We start from the raw sequence: 9,978 nt of genomic DNA on the forward strand, positions 1-9,978 counted from the left end.
GTTGAGAACAGCACAATTGAGTACACTGAGGGATGAGATATCTAATCGCATCCCACATTCTTAATTTGCTACAGGCAATTTTGTTTAAATTAATGTAGAGTAAAATGTAAAACTACAGGTTTGTTTGTTTTTTTAATTGCGAGTTCAGTCATTCTCAACAAAACATTTTGTTGTTTCCATGAAGTTCAAGAAATCTCCAAATGAAGCATAACCTCAGGAAAAACAAAACCAAGGCAAGGCCAGAGTGCCTTCAATCTTATCCCTACCCTCCTTTCCCATGGCAGACAGCTCATTCCCACTGGCCTTGGATCTGGCATCAGAATGACAGCAAAACTATGGAGCCCAGAATGAGCAAAGTCAGGTGATCAGCTCTGATTGCAAGTCTCCTGCCTGTCTAGGTGTGCTGCAAACCATGTTGGCCTAGGGTAGAGCTCGCTTCACAAGGATAAAGAGAAACATGCTCTGTCAGATGATACCAACATGTATTTGCCACTGGTTGGCCCAAAGGAACTTGCTTCTCTGTTGCTACTCATTTGTCTTTGACTTTTGACTCACCATGGCTTTGTTCCTATTCTTCTGAATGCCAGGCCTGGCCCTATGTGGCACACACCTCTGCTTTCTTCTGGCACACCCCCCTTCCCCCAGCATCAGACCTCACGATAGATGCTCATTTGGTGCAGCTCTTGCTCCCTGAACACAGACAGGTCTTTTTAGGACTTTCCCAGCAGCCAACTGCTTTCTGCTCCTGCCACTGGGCAGAGCCTACTATGGCCTGAGCAGGCAGTCGCACTCGCCGTTGTCCTTACCTGGTCTGATTAAACTAGTTCTGGGAAGCTGCTCTGTGGGGCCCAGCTTTGCCTGTCCTGGCCTTGTCTGGCCTTGGCACTGGGGGGTCTCCACAGCCCACATCTTTCCTCAAGGGACAGCTTGTACCTGAGTCAGCCCACGCCAAAAGGGCGGCCTCCTCTTCCTTTTCTGGATTTGTGGTTCGCTCGTTATTCTTCATCCCGACCACAGTTGCCTTGGCAGCAACACATGCCGGGGCCTGCTGGGAAAAGTCTGCACTCCAAGTTGGCACCTGCTCCTGCTAGCAGACAGGCCTGAACTGCTTGGGAGAACACAGGCAGGGCAGGGCGACTTAGGTATCGAACTGACTGGGGCAGCGTTGGCGTCCTCTTACGTGGAGGTGGCCTGCAAAGCAGAGTTAAGGAAATTGCTTCTTTCCTTTCTCCTGTTCACAATCAATCCCTATGCCCCAGGATGGCCTCCGCTGGCAGGTTGACACCCAGATGATTTCTGATGGCCTACGTGCCGACCGCAAGGCGAGCCTGAGCACTGCCAGCTCAGCCCCCACAGAGAATCCCTTCTCTGGGGATGGGAGGTGCTATTCCAAACCCCAGAGAGCTGGAATGTGTTGCATGCAGCTACAGTGAACAGTGGTCAGCTGAATCAGAAGAGCAAAGGGATAGCCTGTCTGCACGGGAAATGTTAGTCCAGGCTCTGAAATCCGAGACAGACAGAGAGAGAGAGATGGAGCCACAGAAAAGCTGTCATTTCCAAAACTGATGGAAGTGTTCCAAAAACCTTGCTCTGCCGTATGTTTGATTGCACCAATCCTCGGGATGGCAAATGCACCTCCATCTTCATTACAGCTTGGGAAAGGATGCGCACAGACAGGTCTTTGACTTCTGTTTTACTCTGTCCATTCCAAATGGCTGCTACCAAGAAGAGGGAAGGAGAAGAAACATAAATAATGCTCCATGGACTGTCTCATTTACTCTGGAAAAATCTCCTAAAAGGTTAATGTTGTGCCTCATGCTTCTGGGCATGTGTGGGTCACATGCTGGGAGCCGGGAAGCAACTCCAGACTCCTGCTGTGGTAATGCCCAGCCAGGCGGAGAGGGAAGGCTAACAGGCAGCACAGACATACGCTTTGGTTAAACCAAAGGGTTATGTCCGTGACCAGAGATCGCATGAGGTCTCAGTTTCTTTCCACGGGAGAAGGATGATGAGAGGGGAGGACAGAGTGATTAGGCCACATCAAGGTGTCCAGAAGGGAGTCAACTCTTCAGATAAAGCAGAGATAGAAGCCACCATCTGCCTCAGATGATGCTGGAAATATCAGAATCTCTCCCCTTCCCCCCCACCCCCCCAAAAAAAGGGGCACCTCAATTTCTTCTTGGCACATGATGGATTTTCAGTGCCAAGTATCCTGATCAAGGCATTTTGCGGGCAGCAGTAAGTAGGGGAGGAAATGGGTCAAACCCCACTGGAGACTGTCTCGTGGGAAAAAGCCAAATGGCTGAGTTACTCTAGTTGCCCATCGTCTAAGAGTGCTCACGCTCCAAGGCAGGGAGCCAGGCCTCACACGACTGCTCAGGGGTAGGTGCCAGAGGACCTGGCTGAAATGCTGCTCTGCTGAGGGGGAGAAAGTGGCCATGTCCTGCTAGGAGGTGGGGGACTCGTTGGGTGAGCATGTCAGTGGAGGTGGGATAGAACTCACCCAAAAGAGGCAGGGCTGTAGGATGCCTGTGAAAGCGAGGCAGGAAGTGCAGCTGGCATACTGGAAGGCAAACATGGCTGTAGAGGCAGCTGCCCTAACTAAGTACTCAAATGGAGAATCGGACCAAACCCTCTGAGGGAAGCAAAAGCAAGAAGAGTGAATGTGGCACCCGGGTGGCCTGGGCTGTGAGGACCAATGCCCAACTTTCCCCGGCCACCTATCAGCCTCATGTGGTTCCCATTCGCCGGCAGAGGCTCTTGGATCCATGTGACATCTGCTCCCACTGGTGTTGCAGGTGGGCCTTGTGCCCGGATGCTCTATGAATCACCTGCAGCAGGAGGAGATCATCGCTCTCCCATCTGCTGCCCCTGCTTTCAGCTTCCAAATAGAACTGGTAGCTTGGAGGCCAGGAACCTCAGCCTTTCCTCCCTTTCCAGCCCCGCCCACCAGAAGGGAGTAGGCCTGGGAGGGCTAACACTAATGCTATCTAGCTGTCCAGGGTGGGGCCACTGTTGCTGCTAACATCCACCTGCAAATGCAATTGATTCCGAGTGACATTGGAATGGGTCCCTCAGAATCAGGAAGTAAAGAGTCTGTCTGGGAACTGCAGGACCAGCTCCTCAGAGATCAAGTCTGGCGAGACTCATTAGCCCTTCGGATCCTGCCAGGGACGTGGCACAGGCACAGCCATCTGAAGAGCCTGTTTGTTTGTTTGTTTTGGCCACTTGGGAGGAGGAGGCTAAGTGGCAAATTCCTATTGTGCTTTTGCTTCTATTAATAGTCTTCAAACTAACCAGGTTTACTTAGGGAATCTTACCGGTATCCCTTAAAGATGCCAACGACCTTTAGGGGTCTTCCGTCCTGGTCTCTTGTTTCCAGGAAGCTCTGTGCCATGAAATAATTCAAGACAAAAGGGAAACGATTTTAGCAGAAGAGATTCATCCTCTTCCCACCTGCAGTATCTGCCAGATCCCCTGAAAATTTCACAGACGAAAGACTCACTCTATTAACAATAATATGCACTCAAGCTAAATAAAATTTATGGTGGAGGCTTGGATTGATTTCTTAAAAAAACAACAACTATTGATTGCTTTGTATATAACAGTTACCAATGAAATTGAGGCTCAAGAAGATTTATTAACTTCCTTGTAGACATAGCTAATATGTAGGAGGATCAGGATTGGAACCCACGTCTTCTCAAGTCCCAGGCCAGTGCTCTTGCCATAATGCCATAAGGAAATGAAGGGAATGAGGAATCGGATTCTTAAACTCTTAAGCATGGCATTTCTTTTACACGACAGATTTTCAAAGAAATGTATCTCTGAATTTGCAAAATAGTATCTTTGCCTTTAAAATTCATAAGAGCTCTGGTCCCACACACTTTGGGAGTCACAGGCTTTGGTGCAGCGATGGCCAAGTTCAAGAACCACACCACACACAACCAGTCCCAAACATGGCACAGAGACAGCACCAAGAAACCCCTTAAGATAGAAATCTCTTAAGGGGGTGAACCCCAAGTTCCTGAGGGACATTCACTTTGCCCAGAAGCACAAGAAGGGCCTGAAGAAGACGCAAGCCAACAATGCCAAGGCCATGAGCACATATGCTGAGGCTATCAAGGCCCTCATAAAGCCCAAGGAAGTGAAGCCCAAGATCCCAAAAGGGCAGCAGCCACAAGCTCAAACAACTTGCCTACATTGCTCCCATTGTTTTCTCTTTGTTTTTCATTCAACTGTGACAGGGCCACAATTCACTAAGATACACTGAGATGTGTAGATAAAATATAGTTTTGTTTTGTGCTATAACTTCTCTGGTCACTCAATTTATTAGACAACGGGGAAGGGACAAGAAAAGGTTCTGTAATTCAGATCAGCATGCCTCCAACTTTTTGTGCATAAGAATGAATCACCTAGGAATCTGGTTAAAATGAGAATTATGGTTCATTAGGTCTGTAGTCTGTGCTGAGTTCTGCATTTCTAATGAGCTCCCAGCTGAATTGGGGCCCACATTTTGAGTAAAGCTTTTAGACACTACAATAAGCTTAGTCTGGTATTATAATTTAAATAGTCTCTAAGTAACTCTTCAGTTTCTCTTATATAAAACTAAAGGCCTAAGGCATGAAATTCATGCAAGAGTAGGCCTTCCTTCTCTACTCGCTCTCTTCCTAGTCCTTTCCTTCTTCCTCATCCCCCTGCCCCACACACACACACACTCTGCTGCAGCACCGCTTCCCTCTGGCATCTGGGACCCGGACTTCCCTCGCAGGCCCAGCTTCATCCTGAAGGACATTCAGTCTAATGAGCATATTATGCTTTTATGATTATAGATACTTAGTCCTTCAGAGTTCTATCTCCTGCCCCTGCTTCTCTCTGGGACAGAGTCTGGGTGTAAGGAAGAGGGATGTCTTCAGGGACCTCCTGGTTGAATGAAGAGATGGCATCTGTGAGTCTACATGGAATGCTCTGAGTCACACCTAGCCCCTGTTGTGAAGTGGCTGGTCTGGGCTCTTCTATGGACTGGTGACCACTATGGTTGACTAGTCTCTTCTCTGGGCCTGGCTGTGTTCATACTCTCAGAAGCTAATCTTATAGATTGATTATACAAATATATTATCAATGATGTTGACTTCCTGTGTTGACATAGAGAATCTATGAGCATTTAGAGAATTATAAGCAACATGACACACGGAAGTTTGGGGACAGAGTTTTTTTCAATGCGTTTCAAATCATAGGTGACTACCTAGGGATAGAGACATACTAAAATGCTCACTGTCTCCAAACCTTGGATTTTTTTCGTATAAGACATACTCATCGCCGAAACCGGTTTGGCTCAGTGGATAGAGCATCGGCCTGCGGACTGAAAGGTCCCAGGTTCGATTCCAGTCAGGGGCACCTTGGTTGCAGGCACATCCCCAGTAGGGGGTGTGCAAAAGGCAGCTGATCGATGATTCTCTCTCATCGATGTTTCTAACTCTCTCTCCCTCTCTCTTCGTCTCTGTAAAAAATCAATAAAATATATATATATATTTTTTTAAAAAAGACATACTCATACCATAGTGTTTTGCTCTACACAAACAATACTTTTTAGTGTCCTCCCACAGCTGCAGTGAAGCACAGTGCATCTGCTTTTGGTTTCATCTCAATCCAAGTGAAACCTGAACTCTATTGAAGAAGATGGAAGTTAACATCAAGTATGCCTGAGGACCCTAAACCCCAAATCTTGAGGATTTCAGAGCTAGAGCAAAACTTAATTATAGATGACTTTTTACTATTATTTAGTCATCCATTCATCCCATCTATCTAGCCCAAAACATTTGTTAAGAATTTAAATGTGTCACACATGGAGCGATGCACTAGATGTGAGTCAAACTTTTGAGGCAACTGAACACACAAAGTTCAAGGCCACAAGTCAAAAATATAAATTTTCTGTTGCCTTTATTTGCAAAAGGAATATAGCATAATTTCACTCCCATGTAAACTTGCTTTCAGAGCAGTCTTGACTTAAGTCCTGTTGAAAACCCCTTTAAGTAACACTCTAAAGAGTCCCTGACAGTTTCTCTGGATGCTGCAAACCAGAGGCTTTTAAAATGCTCTACAGATTCTGCTGAGAGCTCTCATTTACTTGCAAATCCACTTGACTATCAAAAGTGAAGTGAGGAGAGGAGCCAACGTCTTGTAAATAGAAAGAGGTCATTATTGCATTGATGGAACCAAGTTGCTCAAACCTTTCCACAAAACTAATGAATTCTCCCAGCCCCTTTTCAGCTTGTTTCACATTTTGGAAAGAAGGAGCCGACAGATTGGGTGACTTGCCCGAGGCCACAGAATGTGCCACCACCAGAGTTTGGAATAAGACGTATCGTTCTTGGCTCTCCGAACCTTTCGCTGACAGGCTTATCTCTCATTGGTTACAGGGATACCAGGTTGCTAGGAAGACAAAAAGAAAGGAATGAGAAAGTGTCATGTAGCTGTATTATTTTTATAATCCTATTGTATGTGACATCCGCCCCTTTTGAATTTGCTCAGTAGATGGGGAAAGCTAAGGATTTCATTATTCTAGGAGCAAATAAGGCCTGGTCACCAGTCCTGGAACTGACGGGAGGGCTGCCAGCCCTTGAGTCTTTGAAAAGGGAATGCTGATGGGCCAGCCTGCAGCCCCAGCCTTGGATTGAGCCAAGCATGTCAAAGACAGGCAATTTAGCCCTCTATTGTGGAGTGGGAAATTAACCAGATGTGGGCAGCACTCTGTGAATGAGCAAGTGTATCGCATCCTCAATAACCTCGTCTCTCCCAAAATGTTGGGAAGTTGGCCCTAACGCTCAAATTCCTCTGTTGATTCTTGCTAACTTTCAGACTTGGTCAAAAGGGACTAGATGGATTCTGTTCTTTGACCAGTCAACACCTGATGGTTTGGGCCTGGAATGCACAGTCCGGCTGAAGTCATGCTGCTCTTCGCCTCCCTGTACATCACCCCGGGTCTGGAACTCCCACTCTAAACACGGCCTGAGGGATGGCCTCTCCATTGCACCTAAGTAAACCACACTTGATGTTTCAAAGCCCAGCATATGGCCACTGGGCCCTGTGTACGGAGCCTATGACTAACCTGGCTGAAGTTAGCTTCTGCAACTGGGTTGTTTCCCCTTCACCCAAGCCTTCATGCTAGCTTCCTTTTCCTTCTCGCCAATATAAGTTTTGGCAAGTTTAGAAGGGTGCCCACACCCAGGATGACAAGATCAGTATGGATCATGGTACAGGTCTATGTCACTGAAACTGTGGGAGGAAACCAGGGGATGGCAGGATGAATCATACAGCCTTCCTTCCCAGGGCCTACCTATCCGCTATCTGAAGAAATGACTTAACCCCAGGAGTGCAGCCTGCACAGTGCCAATGTTAGCCAGAGTCTCTGTCCTGTATCCCAGGTCGTAGCGGACCCTGCTCTCACCTAACCCGGATGAGTGAGGGTGTACAGATCTGAGGGGATATGTTCACCCGAAGCACATAGTGTCCCTCTGATCACTCTCCAGGACCCTGGAATTTCTGTACAAACACTCAAGGACCATTTTCAGGACCTGCCTGAGCTTTTTCCCCAGGTTCATCTCTGACTAATGGGCAGTAAGTGCTGTGTTGGGAGGTGGGTGATGGAGATTGGGGGTTGTGCACCAGTGAGCAGGGGTCCCCACAAAATGTGCATAAAGTCTCTCCTGATGTTATTTAGAGCCTCCCTGTGTACTCCTGCCCAGGGGCCCGTGCAGGCCAGGGCACGAGGAAGTCCCAGTCTTTTCTGAAATGCATTTCTAAACCACATCTATGAGGTCAGCTCACTAATTCTCATGGGTTTACCAGCTTCATGCTAATGACATCTTAATTTATATTTTTTTCTCCACTGAACTCTAGAATATCTACTCAATGTTCATACCTGGCTATATCACAGGTCTAACAGGGTTAAAGCGAATTTATTTTACTTTTTCCACAAAATATTGCGTTCCCATCTCCAAGTTTTCCTCATCATAGTATATAATGTCACTATCCACCCAGTTACTCAAGCTAAAGGACCTAGGAGTATCCTTATTTGATCTCTCACTTTTTCCCTCACATCAAATCCATCAGTGAATTATGTTGGTTCTACCTCAAATCTCTATTTCTCTCCTTCCTGCCATCTCTTTGGCTCAAGCCACCAGGTCTCTTGCTTGGACAACTGGAGTAACTTCCTGGCTGGTTTTTTTCTGCCCAGAATGACATATGTGCTCTTCTTTTCATATGTGAGACCCTGCCTGTGTCCTGTGTAAAGGGGGAAATGACCTCTCACAGCCTTATGGACAGGGCCCTTGTCTGTCTCTCCATCCCTCTCTTATGCATCCCTCCTTGTCTATCACTGTTCAATCAGACAGGCCCCTCAGTTCCTCCAGCACCCTAGGCTATTCCACACCCCGCATAGCCAGCAACATCCCTTCATGAAGTTTCTACTTAAATGTCTCTTCCTCAGAGAGTCTACCTTAAGCTATCCGGCGAAACACGGTACTGACCCCTGGCCCCCTGCATGGATCCTCCGTCTCATCCCTTCTTTGTTCCCTGAATAACATTCATTGCACATGAACCCATTATTTTAAGTGATGCTTTTCCATCTGTCTTTCCTAAGAGAATATAAGCTCTTCAAAGGCACTGCCATGTCCGTCTGATTCACAGTTCTGTCCCCAATGCCCAAGGCAGTGCAAGAAACACTGGTTGTGCATAAACTGAAAGCTGGGACAGGATTTGGAGGGTGTGGCAGACACATAAGTAAAAATAATATCTGCTACCTCCCTGGGGGACCCAGGCCTAGTCATTTTCCCACACTCCAAAGCGTCAACCACTGATGTTTAAAGTTCCCTTTTCTCCTAATCACTCTCGTTGTTTTCTAGATCCTCAGTTTGCCCTCAGAGTGCCCCTTTTCATCTGTTTCTCTAGAAAGGATTTAAGGCCCAGGCTAAAGCTTAACCTAAGAAATTCCACTGGGCCTCAGCTATTGAGAGACACTGGTTTCCGCCAGAGAGTGACCGGTTTGCCCTGCTCTGGGCGGCCCGTCCTCAGAGAGCCCTGTGAGGTTGCTTGGCCACTGAGATTATAGAGCACCTCTCTGTTTGGGGTGGGTTTTCTTCATTTTGTTTTCTTGTGTGCTCAGTGGCTTGTTCCTAACTCCCGGCCAATCACCGCACTGCCAGATGGTGCGAAAGATTTACCGGAATTTCGTTTTCAAATAAACCACAAGCTTGGATGAGCTAATGTTGTTCCACATAAAAAAGCCACAAAACTGGACGAATTAGAGTTGTTTCAAGAAAAAGGAGAAAAGAAAAAGAAAAAAAAAAACTTGTCCAAGCCATCAGCTCTGCCCTCTGAAAAGGCTCTGATAGCTGCATTAAGACTCTGGGGGTTGGGGTCATTCTTGTGTGAGGCCACCACACCAAAGGATGGGTGTGGAGGGAGCAACCCCTCCCTTTACCGCTGACTCCACAGAATAGCTTGGCAGTGCCGTGGGCGATTGCATTCTCCTGTGGAGAATTGTTTCTGTCGAGCTCATCTCAGTTACACCGAGAGCCCAAGGATGACAACGGATGGTGCAGCCCGTCGCCATGGCTGCAGTGTCTTCAGACACAGATTGCCTGAGCCTTCCTGGATGGCAGGTCACCTGATGCTGCTCAGTGGCGATGTGACAGCAGATGGCTTGTTTACCACAAGGCAAGGGTGTTCCAGAAAGGCCCCACCTTCCACAGCAACAGCGGTAGAGACCGGTGGACAATGCCTCCAAGATCAGAACCCTGGATTCTAACTCCAAATGTGCCACTTACAGTGATGTGATTGATCATGGGTGGGTTGCAAGCAACTACAGAACACTGCTTTCTCATATGGCCAGCATGGGTGAGCCTCGACCTATCAACCAAATCATCCCAGTCTGATTCCTGGTCAGGACACATGCCCAGACTGTGGACCATGCAGGAGGCA

The sequence above is a fragment of the Pipistrellus hanaki genome, assembly GCF_964339955.1.
Source record: "Pipistrellus hanaki genome assembly, chromosome: 3".
Lineage (NCBI taxonomy): Eukaryota > Metazoa > Chordata > Mammalia > Chiroptera > Vespertilionidae > Pipistrellus > Pipistrellus hanaki.